General features: G+C 39.8%; 1 long non-coding RNA gene across 1 annotated transcript in view; it reads right to left on the bottom strand.

Moving 5' to 3' along the window:
- Nucleotides 1-9,515, bottom strand: part of LOC138169268 (uncharacterized) — a 35,147-nt gene that overhangs the window by 21,714 nt on the left and 3,918 nt on the right. The window contains exon 3 of the long non-coding RNA XR_011170313.1: nt 169-285. This is a non-coding gene — a long non-coding RNA (uncharacterized lncRNA). The remainder of the gene's footprint in view (nt 1-168; nt 286-9,515) is intronic.

The following is a 9,515-nucleotide window of genomic DNA, read 5'->3' as shown; positions in this document are numbered from 1 at the left end:
TCTCTCTCTCTCTCTCTCTCTCTCTCTCTCTCTCTCTCTCTCTCTCTGTCTGTCTGTCTTTTTCTCTCTCTTCTATCTCAAGATCCCTTACTAAAAAAACAGCTTTCACCCCACCCTGAGCTAAAGCTCAAAATGCTTGGCACATGGTTTCCTTTGGGGAACACTCACCTGAACTTCTATCCTGAGGTTCTCTTCTTCTTGATTCCTTTTAGTTTGGAGCCCCTGTGCAGCAATTCGGTAACCAACGGAAGGGCTTCAGAGAAGGGCAGCTCTGCCTCATAGGTACTAAGTTACGGGGGAAAGGTAAAAACATCATTAACTTTACTCTGGTAGGCTATAAACCATTCAAGTGCAATTCAGGCAGGCCTATGCTTTGCTAGTTTTCTTGAGCCTATGGTAGAACAAATTTCTTCCTCACTCCCCCCCACCCAAAACCATCTCTGCATCTAATTGAATTAGTAACACCAAAGTGCCAAGTGAATTCGGCCAAAAGGCAAATATCATATTTCCCATTCTACTAACTGGCTAGGGATAAAACAAACTGTCTAATTAAAATGCTCTATACCAACTAAAAATGCTAAAATGTTGGTAGAATTAAAAGGCAACATTGTGGACAGTGAAATAGGGAAAGGAATAGATTTACTTATGATTTAGTTTGATGTTACACAAAGAATCCTGTCCTGAATCACTGCCTTGTGGTGGAAAGGCTTGTATAACTCAATGGAACTATGAACTATGCCATGCAGGGTTACCCAAGACAGACAGGTCATAATAGAGAGTTCTGACAGAAGGGGATCCATTAGAGAAGGAAATGTCAAACCACTCCAGTGTCCTTGCCAAGAAAACCCCATGGACAGTACTAAAATGATCTTGGATGGACTTTGGGAGATAGTGGAGGATAGAAGGGCCTGGTGTGCTATATAGTCCATGTGTTCACAAAGAGTCAAATGTGATTGAATGACCGAACAACAGAAGTGCAAAGAACACTGAAGATGAGTCACAAGACCTTGGTTCAAGTCCTAATTCTACCATTTATTAGTTGTGGAACCCTGAGCAGGTCTTAAATTCCCTGAGCTTCAGTTTATCTCTAAAATGGTGATAGATTGTTTGCATTACTTGTCTCATAGGGTTAATTAGAAGAATTAAATTGTATGTAAGGAATGATATATATATATATACACACACGTGTGTGTGTGTGTGTGTATGTGTGTAAGCAGTGACTATACAAGTAGTCAGAGTCCTCTAGCGTTACTGCTACTTCCATGGCAATAAAATGCCACATGATACATATAGGCAGTAATTAATTTAATGGTACCTGAAAGACTTGAGAAAGTTCCTATCAGTTCCTAAACTGCTAAACATCCCCTCAAGAAAGGATAGATTTATAGAAAGATTGTATGCCCAACTAGAGCCCCACACTGATATACATATACATATATGTGTGTATACACATACACACACAGAAACACACACATATCCATTTCACCAAAGGGCTCTTGCTCTTGTAGATACACAATCAATTAATATGGCAGCAGGAACAATACTGAGGGCAGGAATAATTTTCCATTTTATATTTGTATCCCTAGCACCCAACATAGGGCCTTGCACACATGGGGTTTTCTTGGCAAAGACACTGAAGTAGTTTGCTCATTTTATATATGAGGAAACTGAGGTAAACAGGGTTAAGTGCCTTGGCCAGAGTCACAAAGCTAGCGAGAGTCTGGGGCTAGATTTGAACTTAGGACTTCGTGTTCTACCTGACTACAGTGGTGTTCCATCCACTGCATTACCTAGCTGCCCCTAGAAGGCACATAGTAGGTTCTTACAAATGCTTGTTGGATTGGATAGGAGGAATAGAACAGTAACCCAGGAACTCCTGAATTTGATGACCACAGATAATAAGGTCTGGGGTTCAATCCCAAGGCTACACCCTCAAGCTTCCTGTCCTTGTCAAAAGACAGACCAAATTTTTCATTCTAACCTGTCCCTAAGAGAGAATCAGTTCCCTACTGAATATTCCCTCCCTCTATGAAACACAAAAGGAAGGATACTTTTTGTAAACTATATTTTAGAGTATTAGATTAAAAAGGAATTTGTGAGATCCTCTAGTCCAACTCCTCTTTGTACAGATGAAGAAACTGAGGCCCAGAGAGGTGATGTGACTTTGCCCAGTCACATAACTAGTTAGTGGCAGAGCTTGAACTAGAGACCTGGTCTCCTTGAATGAAGAGCTGGATTCCCATGCCTACAGAAAGCAAATCTGACACCTCAGGACATGATAAGCCCTGATTCCTCACCAAAGAATCTTTCTGGAAGATGTGAATCTTTGGATGGAAACCAGAGCAAAAGGACTCTCCAAGAAGAAAGTGGCTTTGAGCCAAGGTACATCTCAGAAGCTTTACACAAATACCAAAATCCTTCTATCTGAAGTTGGGGGACTGGAGAAAAAGAAGAAGAAAAAAAGATGCAAAATTTTTTGATGGAAACAAATGCACTTGGTAGAAATTTGGTTTCAGCCTCAGAAATAAGCCTGGGGCCCTCAAAGATAAAAAGTTCATTGTTGGGGCAGCCAGGTAGCACAGTGAGTAAGAGCACTGGCCCCAGAGTCGGGATAACCTGAGATTGAATCCGGGCTCAGACACTTAGCACCCACCCAGAAACACCTGGTCGTGTAACCTTGAGCAAGTTACTTAACCCCAATTGCTTAAAAAAAAAGTTCATTGTTATCATTGCTTTGGACCACTGTATAGTCACCTGTCTGGGAATATCAACATTGCCTGAGAAATAAGGAGTCTCTTCCTTTCAGAAGCTACAGATCTATCCCTAACATTAGATATCCTTGGGTGATAAGGGAGATGGTGATTTAGATAGAATAGAATTCCCCACATCAAACTCATATGGGGAAATTTGAGAGGAAACCCCCAAAGCCCAAGGAACCTAAGTACAAGACACCCAGTGCCAAACACTTTGGGAAATAATCATTGAATGACAATGATGATTATTATATTATTAAGAAAATCTGTATTCTATAAAAGCAAAATGAAGCAAATTAAAGGGCTTATCCTAACATTGTAGAACAACTTGGATACGACAAGCCTATTTAATCTGTTTCCTGTTAGATGATCCTATCAAAGCAAATGATTAGTAAATTATCTGGGGCTTTCCTCTCCTCCTATATGTCCCTCCTCCTGTCCATTTAATTCATCACAGCTATAGCCATGAACTTCCTACTAAGCTATTGCTGAGCTGCTTTGTCCAGACATTGCCTCTAGAGACTCTAGAATGTAAGTTTGAGGGGTTAGCTCTTCCTTTATATCATGTTTAACTATACAGTATATAGAAAAATACCAACCTAGAAGGTTGGAACCCCAGTTCATCCCAAGGCTATGAAAGCTAAATCCCTGTTTTGCTTACAAGGTCAATGAATTTGGTTGGCCTTAGGCTTATTAACTAGAATATACATTTACAACATTACCAATAGCTACTCAGAGAATACACAGAGGTAGAATAGGATTATGGGGCACCAGGAAGAAATGTCCCTAACTACATTCCAGAATTCCACCTGAGGTTTTCTGCCCTTCTTTCTCTAAGACAACACACCTGACTTGTGAAACAGTTTTGTTTGTTTTTTCAATATACCATATCCAGAGATATGATCACATACATCATTTGGAATGGTTACCAGAAAGAGTGAAAATGGTGAGACTGTCATAGTAAGAGTGGAAGGAACAACGGAAAATAGTGAGGGTCAGATGGGAGAATCTAGAAGTCCTCAGCATCTGACATAGGTCTATATTTACTCGGGAGAAATTCATGACTGGATTACCTGGCTTTTGCAGTTTGTTAATGCCTGTATCATGGTACCTGTTCCTGCTGATTCTTCCCTTGTATATCCCATGAAAAATTACCCATACAAGGTCATCTATGCTTTAGAACAGAGGAATGAACACTGCCTTCATCCATGTTTATATTCTACTTACTCTGGAGTCTCTATGCCAACACACTAAAATAATTACTAAGGAACCAGTCGAGAGTTGCTGCATTAACAGAGGAGGCATCATGGTCTGTGAGCCAAGCAGGTCAGACTCTTAATTGTCCCAGTTTATACATACACATATACACACATATAGATAATATAATAGATGCATATGCATGTATATGAATATATGTGTATGCATATATGTATATTAATATGTGTATTAAAATATTCCTGTCATTTGTTTTTAAAATATCACCATGATATAACCCCCCAATAGATTTCTCCCTTGTAACAAAGATGCATAATTAATTAAAACAAACCAACATGTTCATCATGATAAGGTATGCTTCTTTCTGCACCTGTTGTCCACCACCTCTCTGCCAAGAGGACAATGCTTCACTACTAGTCTTTGAAGTGAATATTTAGCCTTTTATTTTCTTACACACTTCCCTATAATCAGCTAAAATATATCATTTCAATCAATCGATATTACTAAGTGCCTACTATGTGCCTGGCACTATGCTAAGTGCTGGGGATACAAAAAGAGGCAAAAGACAGTCCCTGTCTTCAGGGAGCTTACAGTCTAATGGGAGAGATAACATGTAAAAAGCTTCATGCAAACAAACTAGATATGGGATAAATGGAAATAATCAACAGAGAGAAAGCAAGCAAATTAAGAAGGATTGTGAAAAACTTCTTGTGGAAGTCAGGAAAGGCAGGAGGCAGATACAAGGAAGGAGAGCATTGCAGGCATAGGGTACAGCCAGGAACAGCAAAGAGGTCAGTCATAGAGTATGTGGGGGAGTGTAAGGTATAAGAAGATTAGGAAGGTGGGGGAGGGTGGGTTATGATGGTCTTTTAATGCCAAGCAGAGGTTTTTATATTTGAATCTGGAGATGATAGGAAGCCACTGCAGTTTAATGTGGGGAGGGGGGGAGGAGGCAGAGTGTTTGACATGGTCATATCTTCACCTTAGGAAAATCAGTTTAGTAGCTTAAACGAGGATAGATTGGAGTGGGCAGATACTTGAAGCAGGCAGACTTGCTAGCAGACTACTGCCATAGTCCAAGCACAAGGTGATGAAGGCAGGCCTGCACTATCCTGGTGGTTGTGTAAGAGGAGAAGGGGGTGTAATGGAGAGATGTAGCAAAGGTGAAACTGACAGGCCTTGGCAACATTTTGGATTTCCTTTACTCTTTTTTTTTATCCTACAGTTTTCTCTATTCAGTTGGTCTCTGAATATTTTTTTCTCTTCCTTAAGAGGCATTATACTGAAGCAGCTAAAATAACTCCATGACAATAAATCTTAGAGTCTTTGGAAAAGTTATCAGTGGTCTTCTGCTTTGTTTTTTTAGCAATAAAATGGGGAAAACTATTTTGTGGAGTTGGCTATTTGATAATTTGGTGTCTACCTTCAATTTACTCTTCAAATTCAGGTTATGATAGATGTTAAGGTATTAATCTCTTCTGAATTATTAATCCCATATGTATCAGACTTTCATTAGCTTTCTGGAACAAAAGGTATTCTCTGATCGAAGAATCCCAGTAACAGAATAGCTATTCCCAGTCACTGTCAAAAGATGTCTAGGACTCTGAAGTCAAAAGAGCAAAAAGTTGGAATATTGACATGTCAGGTTAGAGAAGGAGATAGGGAAGTATGGGTGAGCTAGTATAGAAATATCACAGTTGAAGAGACAACCAGGCTGAAGCCTTCAGTGGGAAAGAGAAGATAAGTTATGAATAGATTCTTTGGTTTAGGGCAAGGTATAATGCTCTGAGTAAATTCTCTGAACTAGGCCTTATGGCTAACTGCAAAGTAGCAAGAAAAAAAAATGGGGCTCTGACAGAAGCATAGCCTAAAATGAAAGGTTGTACAGATGTAGTTAGATTTCAGAAAACCCAATGTGCAAAAAAATCATAACCCACCAAATAAAAGAATTAGAGGCTAGTTATTAACATGAAAAAATGAATATTTGTTTTATAAAAAGGAATCATGGCAGGTTTCCTTTAAGTGGTGCATTTAAATTATGATTTAATTTACTAAATTTGATTTACATTCTACTTTTCAGGAACATATCCATTGCATGAAGAAAAGATGTAGCTCTATTTACATGTACTACTCTGGCAAAATGAAATGATAAGGTCAACTCTTCACTAGGTGACTTTAGTCTTTCAAGAAAGCTAATCTGGGTCACTGAATCCTTTTCCATTACAGGATTTTCTTTTATTATCTCAATAACTGTCGAAACTCTCCTGTTCTTTTTGTGGGTGTAGGCACTACCTAAAAGCAGCCAGTTATAGTCAAATATGGGGTTAAGTGTATATTTGAGGGGGTTGGGACCCAATATTACAGATCTTATTCTTGCTCTGCTAAGAAGTGCCGCATCTCCCTTTGCCCTCAGTTATGAAAGGCAGGATTTCCCCTCCTTGGGAAGTGGAGAGAACCTGAATGTTTATATAACCCAAAGGATACCCACCCCAAATCTCTCCTACTTGCTTCAAGTTTAGCAGCATCTCATTTCCTTCCATCCAGCACCTGGATTAACCCACTAAAGAAGCTTTAGATGAATTTACACACCAATTGCATGCATTGCCTCTCAGACCACCCAGATCAGTTGCACCTTTTAATTTTCATTTCTTTCTGTCTTGCAAATGAGGATAGCCACTAACTTTTAAGTAGCAGGCAGGTCTACCCCCAATCCTGAAGATGGGTGCATTTCAAAGCAAATTCTCAGGTGATCAGATCATCATCATCAAAGAATTCCCTAAGCACTTACTGGAACCATGCTAGGGCTTCAAAAGACATGGTCTTTTGACCATAGGAACTATTCATTCCAACCAGAGCCACACTCTGTGAAGGTGACATGCATTAAAGCTGATGTATTGGGAAATCACCCTCACAGGAAGAGAAGTTCAAGCTATCTACCCAAAGAGCCCCAAAGAACTGGTCAATTTTATCAAATGATGACTTTGCCCAGATATTCCTCATTAATTCACCTAATGTGGTTTGAAAGTAATTAGTAATGTGGTCATCAGATGAGAGAAATGATCCATTCCTCACCAGGTCAAGCAATGTGACAGATCCAACAAAGAGAACTAGGGAGAGCTCAGATACAGAAAGTCATAGGGAAGCATTTGGATGCTTCTTGCTCCGTAGTTTGAGCCAGAGCAGTGGGCAAAACATGTTTAGCATTGTAAGAAGCAAATTCCTCAGATGAGAATCTGAGGAATGTAGTTACCTATACCTTCGATGATTCTCACAAGATCCTAGCTCTAGAGCTGGAAAGGGTCTTAGAGGAAATCTAGTCAAACCTCATTTTACAAATGAGGAAACCTAGGAAAGTTCAATTACTTGTCCAAGGTAATGAAGGCAGTAAGCATTAGGCAGGCTTTGAATCCTTGTCCTCTGAGTCCAGAGCCCATGTGCCTTCTACTACTCCATGCTCAGTTCAATTCACCATTTTAAAACATATACTACTTGCACAGCACTCTACTAAGCATTGTAAATGTAGAGAAAACATTTAACATTTAGATAAGACATGGTTCCCCCCCTCCTCTTTTCATGGTGATTAGAGGCTATTTCCTGGATGATGATTGAGGGCATTCTCTAGAGTCTATAGTCCTACTTCTGCAATTTTCCATCACTTCCTTCTTATAGATAATTTAGTACACTCAGAAGATCCAGATTCTTAGCCTTCTGTGAAATAGTCTGTGTACAAGTATCTCCTCTTTTTTCCTAGGATGTCTTTGGCTATAACCAAGAAATTCCCTAAGCAAACAATGAACAGAGAATTTCTACTGTGAGGATGGAGTCTTTGTAACAAAAACACAGAAACCACTGGTTGGGCATGAAATGTTGGCAAATTAAATTCCCTTTCATATTTCTTGGATTGATCTTCCAGTCCAAAAGACCCAAAGCTGGTTGGGGGAGAGGAGGCAGAGAAGTTTTAGCAGAGATGGCCTGAAAGATGAACCTTCCTCTCTTAGCAATAAAAAAAAAAAAAGAAAAAGAAAAATGGTACTTGGGAAGGAGGGTGTGAAGGAAGCATTCCATTTGTTTTGCCACTCTTAGGGAAACCAAATGCCCATGTGCAAACTGGTATGCAAAATGCATTTCTAAGATGGCATTTTCATCCATTTTCTAGATAAGTTTGCAGCTCAGTGCCCACTAAGACCTGCCCTCTATGCCAGCAGGAGGCTTGCCCACTGGACCTGAATACAGAAGAAAAGGAGACCCCAGAGACTTCAACCCTTGTCCTGGTCCCTACCCCAGCCCAGCTAGTCCCACCTTGCTAGTCATGAAGCTATGGACAACACTGTACCAGAAGGTTCTTTTTTGGTCTGTCCCAAGCTCTGTTTGGCTGCATGTTGGGGACACTGTAGAAAAGTTCCTTTGATTTTGCAGCCCAGCCCCCTCTTCCTCAGTGGTTTAGTCATCTTGCCAGGGCTCCTATCCCTATGTAATTGTTCATTAATGCTTTGCTGTTTATCTTAGCTTTGTAGATGCTTCCCAAGGTCCTGAAGTCAGTCTCTGGAAGCACCTCTGCCCCAAGAAGGAGGTGCTGAGCACAAACAGAGGAGATTCACTCCTTCATTCCACACTCCGGAGAGCAATATTCAGATAATACTTTAACTGCCTTAGAATCATAGGATATGATTTACAACTGGAAAGGATCTCAAGAGTTACCTAGTCCAACACCCCCCTTCTTTTTTCAGATAAGGAAACTGTGGCCCAGAAAAGTGATGTGACTTTCCCAAGGTCATCCAGGTAATAAGTGGAGAAGCTTGGATTTGAACCCGTGTTCTTGATTTCAGAAGCAGCACTCTTTCAGGACTGTATTCCTATGCCAGACAAAGTGAGAGAATCTATGGGATCTGGGATCCAGGCTTGGGAAAAACATTTGTAAATGCATCTTTTTCTGGTATAGTGACAAATTTTAGCATTAACCTGGGAATGTCACAAATGTTTTTTCAGAGTTAAGTGAGATATCTGTGTATAGTAAAAAAAAAAAAAAGCATAGGAATCAGAAGATCTAAATTCTAATAACGGCTGTGCCCATAACTGTGGTACCCTTGGCCTGGGGAATTTCATCTTTCTGGGGCCTCAGTTTTCTCAGTTGTAAAATGAGGGATTCAGACTAGACAATCTCCAAGAGTCTTTCCAGGTCTCAGATTCTCTGAGAAAGGATACACACACATACATACACACACACACACACACAAGCGTGAAATCATTTACAAACATATATCCTATGGATGTTCACCTGTAGAAAGCTTATATAGATGGCTACATAGCTGTAGTATAGGATATATATGTCAAAGGCAGGATTTGAACTAAGTTTTACCCTCTCAGGGTTCTAGGCAACTCTCTGAGACTATACATTTCAGTGAAGATGCTGACCTGCATTGGTAGAAGGAGTTTCATCATCTGGGGAGTCCCTAGACCATTGAAATCACAGGTACAGTTCGTATTTCTATTGCAATAGGGTATATATATATATATATATATATATATATATATATATATATATATATA

Source organism: Petaurus breviceps, unplaced genomic scaffold, assembly GCF_028583685.1.
Source record: "Petaurus breviceps papuanus isolate PSGF00001 unplaced genomic scaffold, PetGlider_PUasm1.0 37, whole genome shotgun sequence".
NCBI classification, from domain to species: domain Eukaryota; kingdom Metazoa; phylum Chordata; class Mammalia; order Diprotodontia; family Petauridae; genus Petaurus; species Petaurus breviceps.
Note: the sequence above shows the minus strand (reverse complement) of the source record. Positions and strands in the feature narration are given on the sequence as shown.